Below are 12,321 nucleotides of genomic sequence, written 5' to 3'. Positions count from 1 at the left end.
CTTTTAGCCCCTTTATCAAATATAAGATAGTTGTAGTTTTGTGGATTGGTTTCTGTGTCCTCTATTCTGTACCATTGGTCCACCCGCCTGTTTTGGTACCAGTACCATGCTGTTTTTGTTACTATTGCTCTGTAGTATAGTTTGAAGTCTGGTATCGCTATACCGCCTGATTCACACTTCCTGCTTAGCATTGTTTTTGCTATTCTGGGTCTTTTATTTTTCCATATGAATTTCATGATTGCTTTCTCTATTTCTACAAGAAATGCCGTTGGGATTTTGATTGGCGTTGCATTAAACCTATAGAGAACTTTTGGTAATATTGCCATTTTGATGATGTTAGTTCTGCCTATCCATGAACAGGGTATATTTTTCCATCTTCTAAGATCTTCTTCTATTTCTCTCTTTAGGGTTCTGTAGTTTTCATTGTATAAGTCTTTCACCTCTTTTGTTAGGTTGATTCCCAAGTATTTTATTTTTTTTGAAGATATTTTGAATGGAGTGGTTGTCCTCATTTCCATTTCAGAGGATTTGCATGCACAAGGCACTGGGTTCAATCCCTAGCACATTAAAAAAAAAAAAAAAAAAAAAACCTAAATAAACAAAATAAAGGTATTGCATCCATTTAAAAAAATAGTAAAAATTAGGAGGTTGAAAGAGGAATAAAAGGAGGAAGAAAAATAAAAAGGAAAGAAAGAAAGAGAAAAAAGAGAGAGAGAAAAAGAAAAAGGGTGGGGGGCTCATGCAATTCCTCTATATTATATTATTCTGGTGACTCAGTTCTTAAAGTTCTAAAGTTCTATTTCATGCAAAGTTCTTAGTTACGCATATGTTGGGGTTGTGAGGACCAAAGGAGGAAGGGTAGAGGAGAAAGAAAGGATAAAATGAAAGAGGAGTAAGAAAGAAAGAAAGAGAAAGAAAGAAAGAGAGGAAGAAAGAAAGGAAGGAAGGAAGAAAGGAAGAACAACAACAACAAAATACTCTTAGAATTCTGTTTTCTTCTCTTCTCTTCCAGTAGGTGGAGTTGTCTATTCCAAGCTTGAGTCTCTGCCCTCAGGGTGGTGTAGGTATCAAGTTTGAGAAAACTTGAGCTCTCCCTCTCCTGCCTGGAGCTCTCCTAATCTTGGTCTCTCTGAGTTGCTCCTGGTTTTTAGCCCCCTCCCCTCTCTTGCTTATCAGACCTCAACTGCGGGACCTCTTGCTCTCCTCCCTAGGTTTGCGCCAGGTGGACAGCGCCCTGGTCACACTGTGCTCCTATTCAACTGAGAGCTGTTTTTGTGTTGGATAGTCACTGTACTGAATTATCACAGCTGGGGGGAGGGACAGTTGGAAACAAGGTAGTAGCAGATCCAGATCCATGCTGGTAGTCACACCCACCAAAAGATGGTGAGAAAGGTTTTCCAAGATGGAGTTCATCTGTTTCCCACATCAGGGTGTCTGGTGAGATGGGGGGAGCTGGGATGTCCTCGTGCTGTGGCTAGAATGTGGGCCAGTGACCTGCGTGTGAGCAGTGTAGTCTGGAGTCCTGCAGCTCTGCAGAGGTGCTGATTTGGTGCTTCTGCTCCGCTGCTTGACAGCCGCATGTGTGCTCAAACTGTGGGCTTTGGGACTGGAGTCTGGAGTCTCACTGGAACACAGATGCTCTGAGTTCTGCTCAGTGTTCGCAGCTCTGTTGGATTCTGTGAAAATCCACTGTATGGGGTCCTGTCAAACTCTCTGAGATGTTGTGTTTTGTCAAGGCGAGATCCCGTGGAGAAACCACCTGATAGCTTTCCAGGATTCATGCACAGAGCAGCCAGAAAGGGTATCTCCTCTACTCTTCCATCTTGGATCCTCTCTGGTGTTTTAAATTCTCATTTATGTATTTATTTTTTTTTACTTTTTCTTTTCTTTTCTCTTTTAATCAGGGGTGCTTAACCACTGAGCCTTATCCCCAAGACTTTTTCCCCCCCATATTTTATTTAGAGGCAGTGTCTCATTGAGTTGCTTAGGGCCTCACTAATTTGTTGAGGCTGGCTTTGAACTTGAGATCCTCCTGCTTCAAGCTCCCAAGCCACTGTGATTACAGGCATGCTCCACCGTGTCTGGCTCGAATTCTAAGTTTTCATTGCTGGCATAATAAATTAATTTACTTTTGTATATTAATTGATTTTTGGATGTAGAACCAGCCTTGCATACCTGGAATAAATGCCATTTGTTTGTGGCACATAATTCCTTTTATACAATGTTGAATTTAAGTTGCTAATGATTTTCTGAGGATTTTTTTGTAATGTTTTTTAATCAATTGAAAAACTACACAGGTCTATTCAGATTATTTATTCTCCTTGTATGAGTATTGGTAATTTTCTCTTTTCAAGGAATTAATCCATTTCATGTGAATTCTGAAAAATCTCTGTGCATAAAGTTGTTCAGAATATTGTTTTATTATCAGTTTAATATCCACGGGATTAATAGTGATGGCTTCCATTTAATTTCTGGTATTATTAGTTTTTGTTTTCTCTATGTTTATCCCCTGGGTAACCTGTCTAGTCATTTATCAATTTCCTTTCTTGTCATAGAACCAATTTTTGATCGATTTCTCCATTGATATTTTGTTTTTAATTTTCTTGATGTCATTGCATTTTTATGATTTATTTACCTTCATTTTTACTTAAAATTCTTTTGTTTATGTAGTTTCCTAAAATAGAGTCTTAGATTATTGATTGTAAATCTTTTTCCATTCTAATGTATGCATTCCATGCTAAATTTTCCTTCTTAGCACTGATTTTACAGCATCCCACACATTTTTATATTTTCATTTTGAAAATTCAGAAACTTCTGTTTTTATGTTATTGATTTCTAGTTTAATTCCATTGTGGTCTCTGATTATACTTTTTGGTTTATATATTTTAAATTTTGCTAAACTGTATTTTATGTCGTCAACCCTCACCTATCTTGGTGAATGATCCATGTAAGCTTGAGAATTTTGGTTCTATTGCTATTGGACTGGAGTATTGTAGAGTATTATATAAATTTCAATTAGACCAAAGTGATATCATTCAGATCAATTTTATCTGTATAGATTTTTCTCCTTGTTAGTTCTATCAATTACCAAAAGAGGTGTGTTAAAGTTTCCATGTATAATAATGTATATATTTTTTCTTCTTATGTCTCATATATATTGGTGCCTTCTTTTTAGATGTATACATGTTAAAGATAGCTTTCTAGAATTGAACCCCTTATAAATATGTTACCACTTTTTATCCCTGATAATCTTCTTTTCTCAAGTTTTCTTTGTCTGAAATTAATGTAGCTACTTGTATTTCTTTTGATTAATATTAGCATGGAATATTTTATTCTATCTCTTTACTTTTAATTGTCTCATAGTTCTGCATTTCTGTTCTGTTTTTCTAAAGTACTTTTTTGATAGTGCATTTCATTTGTAAAGTTTCCTATTTATCTGTCTTCAAGGTCACTGATTCTTTCCTTAGCTGTATGCAGTCTACTGATGTTTCTGTAACAATGTTTTATTTTAATAGTTTCTTTTTAATTTTTTCTTAATGCTTTCATCTTTCTTCTTGCTTGACTGATCTATTCTAACATGTTGCCTAGTTTTTAATTAATCTTTGGCATATTATAGCTAATGTTCCATCTGATAATTCCAAATGTCTTTTCAGAAACTATTTTCTTTTATCATCATTTTCAGCAAGGCTTGTAATTGTTTTCATTGAAAGATAAACATAGTCTATTGAATAAGAAGAACTATGTAATTAGTCTTTGTGTGAGCTTTTGTGTTAATTTAGTATTATGGACTGAATATTGTCCCTATGAAAATTCATATGTTGAAGACCTAATTCCCAATATCATGGTATTTGGATATAAGCCTTTGCAAGATAATTAGGTTTAGATGAGGTCATAAGGGAGAGGACTTCATGAGATTCATGTTTTTATAAAAAGAAGAGATATAAATCTTTCACTTTCAGTGTGCATTCACCAAAGACAGACCATGTAAGGACATAATGACAAGATGGTCATATGCAAACCAGGAGGAAGGCCCTTCCCAAATGCTAAATCCACTGGCAGCTTGGTCTTGGATTTGCTAGTCTCCAGAATTTTGAGAAATATATGTTGTTTAATCCATTAGGTTTTTGTTATTTTTCCCAAACTGAAGAAGACATCTGGTAAAGACAACCATCTTTTAATGTTTATTTTTCTGTGGTGCCAGAGATTTCAGTTTCCTCAAATATTACTTCCCCCACCCTTCCCTGTTGCTTTTTAGTTTCCCTAAGAACTCCTTCTTAAATGGAATGTTCTGAAGTTCTCTGGGTTTTAATACACTGTTATTATTTTGGTGCCTTACTGAAATTGGTGGTAAGGTGTTGGGAAAGGTAGTATATGATTAAATATAGTGTTTTTACTTGACTGGCATTCTTAGGTTATGACCACAGAAATTTTCATTGGTTTCCCTTTCTCCCTTTATATGAGACAAGAAAGGGCCTGAGTTGATTAATTATCCTTCTCCTAGGCTAGATACTGCTTTGATAATGTACTTCTCCTTAGGTTGCAGGCCATAGATTTGGAGAAAACTAGAGGTATATTTTAAAATGGTTACCTTTCTTCTCTTTCTCTATTTTAAAGAGAAGGGATTTTTTCCCCCAGATATAACTTATGAAAATTTGGTGGGGTTTAGGGCCACCAAGAGTTCTTTACTGTCAAACTCAACCACCCACAGAATCTACTAATTAATCAAAACTGCAGTTTAAATGCTCCTTACCAATTACTTGCTTCACCAGCTTTGCTTTACTTGATTTTCTGTATTCTTAGTATTCCTTTGTCTCTAAGGATTTCATAGTGATCATTTGCCCTGTGATCTCAAGTCTCTAATGAATTTTTATAAATGTTTGATTTTAAACTTGTTTTATTTCTTTTTGTTACGAGAAAGGGGATGTTGACTTTGGAACTCTTTGAAATGTTCATCTGAAGTGGTATGTCCTCTCTGACTTTTTATATAGAAGTTGTCCTTGTCCTGGGGTTTGAATGTGTACCCATCTTGATTCACCAATTTTGATTACAATAATTTGTATAAACTTGCTGTTTTGGTGTTTGTTGTGGTATTCTATTTGGATTTAGATTGAAGTTGGAACCATAGTGATCTCTTAAGTAATTAATATTATAATAAGCAATTGTATTGTCATATCTATAATTTAAATATGTGGATTTTTTTATATTATATTATTATATACTTGACAGTATTTTCATATGCTGGTCATGCTTTCAAATTGTGATTTTAAATATGTTCAAAGTTATGTAATTTTAAAATTATGAATTCACCATAGCATACACACTGAGCACATTGTAATAAATAAGTATTAGACCTGTAAAGTTTCTGTAGTGGCCAAAAACCAGAACCACAGGAAGAAGAAGATTGAATTCCAAGGAATATTAAAGGACATTACAATGATTGTAGGTGTTTGCAAAAGCTAGATTTTATGGGAATACTGACTGAGTTGATTTACACAGACTTGTTTACCACATAAATGCTTCCAACCTTGTTAATTATATGTACACCCTAAATCTCTCAGAGAGAAGGAGACTAGTTCCCTAAAATTACTATTAAGCATGTTTTAATGAAAACTGATTGGCAAATTCTGCACCAGATTCTTCTTTTCAGATAAAAAATGATAAGATTCACTAATTGCTTTTATTTGGCAGAAAGTCTTAGTTGGTGACTCACTCCCTGCACTGATTGACAGCCACATCACTATAGCAACATAGAAAATAAAGTGCTTCCAACCAGGGAAGCTAGTTTTCATGCAGAAGACTTTGTCATCAGGTTTTTCAAACTGAGTTTTTCAGAAGTATAAAATGCACTTAGAAAATGTAGTTGAAAACCATCTTAATTTTATTGAACAACAGAACATTAGTTTGAAAGCTATGCATTACTGGAAAAATAGATTACAAAAAAATGTGCCTGTTCTTAGTTACCATAATTTTATATTACAAGACAGGGTTTAGGTATTGTGATGGTTAATCTCGATTGTCAACTTGATTGGAAGGAGACATGCCTAAGAAATTAGTAAAGCACATTTCTGGTTGTGTCTTTGAGAGTATTTCTGCAGATAATGGCAAGTGGGACAACAAACTGAGGAGGGAGATCTGCCTTAAATGTGGGCAGCACTGTCCATTAGGCTGGGGTTCAGATAGAAACAAAGCAGAAGCAGGAGGAAGCCTGCCGTCCAGCGCAAGTTTGATTGTTCTTGAGTGGGTGCATCAAGGGCTGCTGCCATCACCTGTGGACATTAAACTCCAGCTTCTTCAGTCTTTCATCATGGACTCATACCAGTGACTGTACAGGGAGCTTCTAGGCTGTCAGCCCCCGACTAGGACTACTTGACAGTTCCTCCTGTTCTTAGGCTTCCAGCTTCTTGGACAGAGCAACTACCGATTCGCTGGCTCTCTGGCCTGCAGACAGGCATCGTGGGATTATCCTGTCTCAGATAAGCCAATCTAATAAATCCCTCTTATAATTATACAGACACATACATATGCTATAAATATACATATAATTTTCCTTACTGTTTTTATTCCTCTAGAGAATCCTAAGACAGGTTTTTGTACCAGAAATGGTTTCAGAGAAACAGAAGTATAAGGATGAATTTCCTTAATTAGTTTTATTGGTTTTGTGGGTTCTGATGTTGGCTCTCTAAATTGATCAGACCTAAAGTTGCTAAAGACTCTTCTGATAGTATAGAAAGCACTGTTAATCCATGGTAAGAACTGTTTAAGGAGATATACAAAGTAAATGCATTTTTACAATTCCTAATTCACCACTGATGAGTGGAAATAAATTTAGTGACTCTATACATGACACTTTTATACATTTTTGGAAAACTAAGAATAATGATGTTGCCTGATTGTTCCTGGCATTGCTACACAAAGTAACAAAGGGAAAGAAAGAGCTCAGACATTCAATTTCCTAGATAAATTGCACATGAACAACGTAAAGTCTTCTAAGCATGAGATTTTCTTCTGGCTGCTCACCTCAGAGTTGTCAGGAAGCAAAGAGAGAGAGAGAGAGAGACAGACAGACAGACAGACAGAGACAGAGATAGAAGGAGTCGGAAGATGGGGCCAGGGACAAGATATATCCTTCTAGGACAAATCCTCAGTGAACTACTTCCTCCAATTGGGCCCTTCTTCTTACAGTTTCCACAACCTCCCAATATTCCATTCAATTATGAACCCATCAAGGAGTTATCCATTGATCATATTAGAGACCTCAAGATCCAATCACTTCCCCAAAGCCCAATCTCTGAACATATTGCTTTGTGCCCAAGACCTAACCATATGAGACTCTGAAGGACATTCTAGATCCAAACTATAGCAGGTGTACTATTTGCAAATAATTTAGAAAAGTATTTTTGTGGCATAACTATAAAATGTCTTTAATGTGTGAAAATAATGACATTAATTTCTTAATAATAATGTAAGAAAAAATTCAAGTGATCAAAATAGGATATTTCAGTGGTATACAGATATTTAGTGTCTCCAAACATCACTAACTAGGAGGGCATAAATTAGTAAAGAATTATGATGATAATACAGTAAGGAATTAAGATAAATGTTAATTATCTATGTCTTGTTCTGGACCAAGCTTTGAATAAAAGAAACATAGGAACATAAAGAAGTTGAAAAGTGATGCTTAATGTTCCCCCCTATTTGTTGAGTTAAAATTTTCTGAAATAGTTTTGCATGTAGACAAATAGCTCCCTGTTCTTTGGCATGACCTTGCCTCTCCACCCTCCAAAACACAAATACAAAAGATTGGGTTATTTTTGTGTGGTATACAAAATATCTCTCAATGATTTAAGAGCAACATATACCTCACTATTATGTCAACCTCTATTGTGTAATTAATTACTATTTCCAATGCTATATTTATGTACAGAAGGAAGAGAGAAATACAAAGATGATGAAAGCAGATTTCTGTTTCATGAGTCTGAAATCTAGAAGAAAAATATTAAAAGAAGAGGAAATGATGAGGACATTTCTAATATTTTTTGTGCATCATGGAATATCTCATAATAAAATACAGACTGTGAGTGCCATTAAAATTATTTGGGGGCTGGGGTTGTGGCTCAGTGGCAGAGCACTCGCCTCACATATGTAAGGCACTGGGTTCAATCCTCAGCACCACATAAAAATAAATAAACAAAATATATTTTGTCCATCTGTACCTAAAAAACTAAAAATACTAAAAAAGTTATTTTGCATGTGTATAATTTGAATTTCACAAGGAGAACGTCAATGAAATATAAGTGATTTCTTAGTCTTAAATGACATCCAAAAAGGAATGCAGGAAAAGAATGACACATTTCATGTATATTGGAAATTGGCAAGACATTAAAAGAGAAGAAAGCATGCAAAGTTCTCTTTCAATAATCAGTTATTGATTTAATATTTATTGGGTTTCAAAAACTGTGTGGGAAGATAAGTAAGATACAGTCCCTGCCTTCTGTAAGTTAATGGTCTGGCTGGGGAGACTCCTAAGCAAAAGATTATTGTATGAAAATTGTGTACAGAATGTCAAGAATTCTTAAAGAATAAAAGGGTATCTCGGGATAGTTGGAGCATTTCTCCTCCTTAAGCCTTTAAGTGTAGAAGCCTAAATGAACAATGTCTCAGTCTCCCTTTGAGAGTGCTATGAGGCAAAAGATATAATGAGAGAAAGCAAGATACACTTGATGTTCTGTTTTTCACCACCTTACTTTTAGTATTGGATGGAAATCACATGATCCTTTGTATAGGTCTTTGCCTATGTAGGGTATGACAATATGTTTCTTTCCCTTCCAAAAAAGAGAAGCAAACAAATATCACTCTAAGTTAAGGCTTTATTTGAAATATATATTTGTGTCTATGCTGGATGACAGTTAATATTGGTGTTAGTACAGTGTGGGCAGAAAAAAGTTTTGAATTTTTCTGGATGGTGGAATACACACTGAGAAATGTATTATTAGGTGATTTTTTTTGCAAATATTTACAATGTTCTAATACAAATTAATTGGTAGAGCCTCCTATATACTTAGATTACATGGTATAGGTTATGATACTAATCTATAAAAATATACAAGATGTTCTTGTACTGTATATTGTAATCAATTTTAATATGATGGTGATTGTGTAATTTGAATTTATCTAAACATATAAAATACAGTAAAATATTATGTTACTGGAACTTTTGCACTTCCAGTATAATTTTATGAGACTATTGTAGCATATGTAGTCAATTATTGAACAAAAGTCAATATGTGGAATACAATAGATTGTAGTACCAAAATAATCTTTCTAAGACAGAAAAAGAATTGGACCAATAACATGTAATCCATCTCTCTTGGCACTGAGACTTCAGAGAAACTGAGCTGATGAGAGATTAAGTACTACAGAGCCCATCTAACATTGGTGTTCAACATGACCCCACTGGAGTTCCACCACAAAAACATACTTACCAACGAAAAATGAATTCCATCCATTTACTGACTCATTTCAACTATATCTACTATAATGGTGATTAGCTGTTGAATATTCTAGAGAGGGCCTTTCTTCTGAACTTATAAGCAAATTTCCCAAAAGTCATTGTGATTGCCTTACTTTGACCCAACCATACTAACATTTGTAATGGGTTGCACTAATTGGCTTGTACTGGATCGGGGATCGATCATGTGTCCACCTTTTTAGACAGAGGGTAGACTCATTCTAGAAATCCCAAGAATCCAACAGTCAAAGCTGACTGAAATTGGAAAATGGTCTACTAGTATTCTGTATCTGGAAGCTTAAACAGACCTCATAATTCAGTTGGATATTTTCTGGATGCAATATTTTTTTTCTGGTTTTGTGAGCAAGAGGGGATTATAACATATATTTATACTCTTTATTTTTTTAACAGTGGATTTGTACATGATTTGAACTAGCTAACAGAAGTTATGAAAATTTTTTCTTTAGTTATAAAAATTTTTCTTTTGATATAAGCCTTGTTTTATGAAATACCTCTTGTACCGTTTCATATATAACTAGATATTTGGAGGCAAAATGTCACATTTTGCCAAAGAAATTAGATTTGGCAATAAACAGAGTCTTTTATTGGCTGCTTTCTTTAATCATGGCAGGAGATAAATGAAAGAGGAAGGGGAGACCCAGGAAGGCAAAGCAGTGGGATAAAATACTCTCAAAACAAATCCCTGGAAAACCAAAGAGATACATTTTGTGCTAATCCTTATTTAGATTTTGTGAGTTCTACAATCGAGTGTTGATTTTCTTCCAGAGGAATTTGGCAGAAACAAAGAAGGGTTTTTCCAAAATTCTGCCAGCTTAAGCAAAATATTATTTTTATGTAACAAACGTTGCTTATCCACTCCATTAGGTGTTTGGTCAAATATTGGTAAGGATTTTTATTGAACAAGGGATCATGTAAATTTAAAAGCATAGGTTAATTTTATTTCTTATTTTCAGTGAGCAAATCTAGTTATGGGTGTCAAAGAACCATTAAACCATTTGCATGTTATTTAAGAAGGAGTGATTACAGTTTATGTGAAAGCATGGCACCATAAAATTCTGATGTCAACTTTGGAGTTTTCAAATTAAAGAGGCAATATTAGCATATTTATTAAAGATAGAGTAATTATGTTTAGAAAAATATTTACCTCATGAATTCCCAAACAGAATATGATGAGGCAAAATATCTATAATATGTTGATAATGCTATTTAGTTAGGTTTCCAATAGACTTGCCAACCCAATATAGTTTAATTTGGGAAGAATTTATCAAGGGTATGTATTTTGGGTGTGTTTAGTCCAGTAATACAAGATTTTAATTCAATAAACTGCACAAAGAAAGCCAGAAGAGAACACATTCCTTATTATCAAATGTCTTGCTTAATTCCTCCCTGGTTTCGTGCCTTGGAATTCCATCACTATCTGGTTGGTATTGAGAAAAGGCACCTGATTTTCTTCCTTACATTCTAGAGCCACAGAGAAGATTCTGAAAGAGTTATAAGATAGCTGTGGCAATGTAATAAGCTAACAAGAATAGATATTACTTAATCATTTAAGATTTATAAGAATGCAATGCAAAAAATATTTGACCTTAAATGAATCTGAAAACTTAAAAAGAAAGAAATTTGAAAGATTCTATACTATATCATCAATAATATTTTATTTAGGTGATAAGAGTATAAGTAATTTGAATTTTATCTCCTAAGTTTTAATCTATATTTTCTTATATTCCTAGATTGAATTATGTTCTTTATAGAAGAACTAAAATTGAATCAAAGTAAAATAGAATCTGGAGGTCTGCTTGTCATAAAAATAGGGTTCTTAGAATTTTCTTAAATGACTTGTTTTATAATTCATTTGGATATTCTTTCTCAAAGTGGGATAGGGAGAAGGTTAGTGAAAAGCATTGGTTGGTCCACATGGAGTGAAATTTTCCGATGCACTGTCATTTTTATTTATTTATTTATTTATTTGCAATGTCATTTTAAATGCACTCGAGAATAGTAGCATAGACTCATCCTCTCAGTTAGGATACAGCAATGCCTTTACCATTCTCCTACTATACTAGGTTGTATTTTGGGGATGGCACCATCTCTGGTAAGAGCTAATGTAGTATCTCTTAAAGACATGAAACAACTTAAGATTGGTGTTTAAAATATAACAGGAGGAAGACTCATTAGTGTATTTATTGTCCCAAACATTCATGGTAATATAGTAACAGCAAATTTTCTAAACTTCTTGAACTCAATGGTTTTTACAATTTCTACTCATATATTTCCAATCTGACACTCAGATTTCAGGTTGGGTAAGCATCCGTACTGGGTGATTAACAATAGTTATCAGTTATGCTCCTTTTAGAGTTTTATAGTACAACCCAATATTGGAAAGGAATCTATTACAGGTCTGAATTAAAATCATTCCCAAAACAGTCTCCACAAGGAGGATACATACCCAGAAGTGGGGTTTCTGGGTCACACCAAAGTACTATTTTCATATCCATATTATTTTCCATGTGGCTATACTAATTTACATCTTTAACAACTGTGTGCAAGAGTACTCTTTTCTACACATCCTTACCAGCACTTTTTTTTGTCTTTGAAAATAACAATTCTTACCATAGTAAGGTGACATGATATTTTTGATTTATATGTTTTTGGTAACTAGTGGTAATATTGAGTATTTTTCATATACATGGTAGGCATTTATATCTTCTTTTCAAAAATGTCTGTTCAGTTCTTTTGCTAGTTCTTTTTTTTTTTTTTAATTTTTTATTGTTGGCTGTTCAAAACATTACATA

The sequence above is a fragment of the Marmota flaviventris genome, chromosome 4 (assembly GCF_047511675.1).
Source record: "Marmota flaviventris isolate mMarFla1 chromosome 4, mMarFla1.hap1, whole genome shotgun sequence".
In the NCBI taxonomy this organism is placed as follows: Eukaryota; Metazoa; Chordata; class Mammalia; order Rodentia; family Sciuridae; genus Marmota; species Marmota flaviventris.
This window is presented reverse-complemented; position numbering follows the sequence as displayed.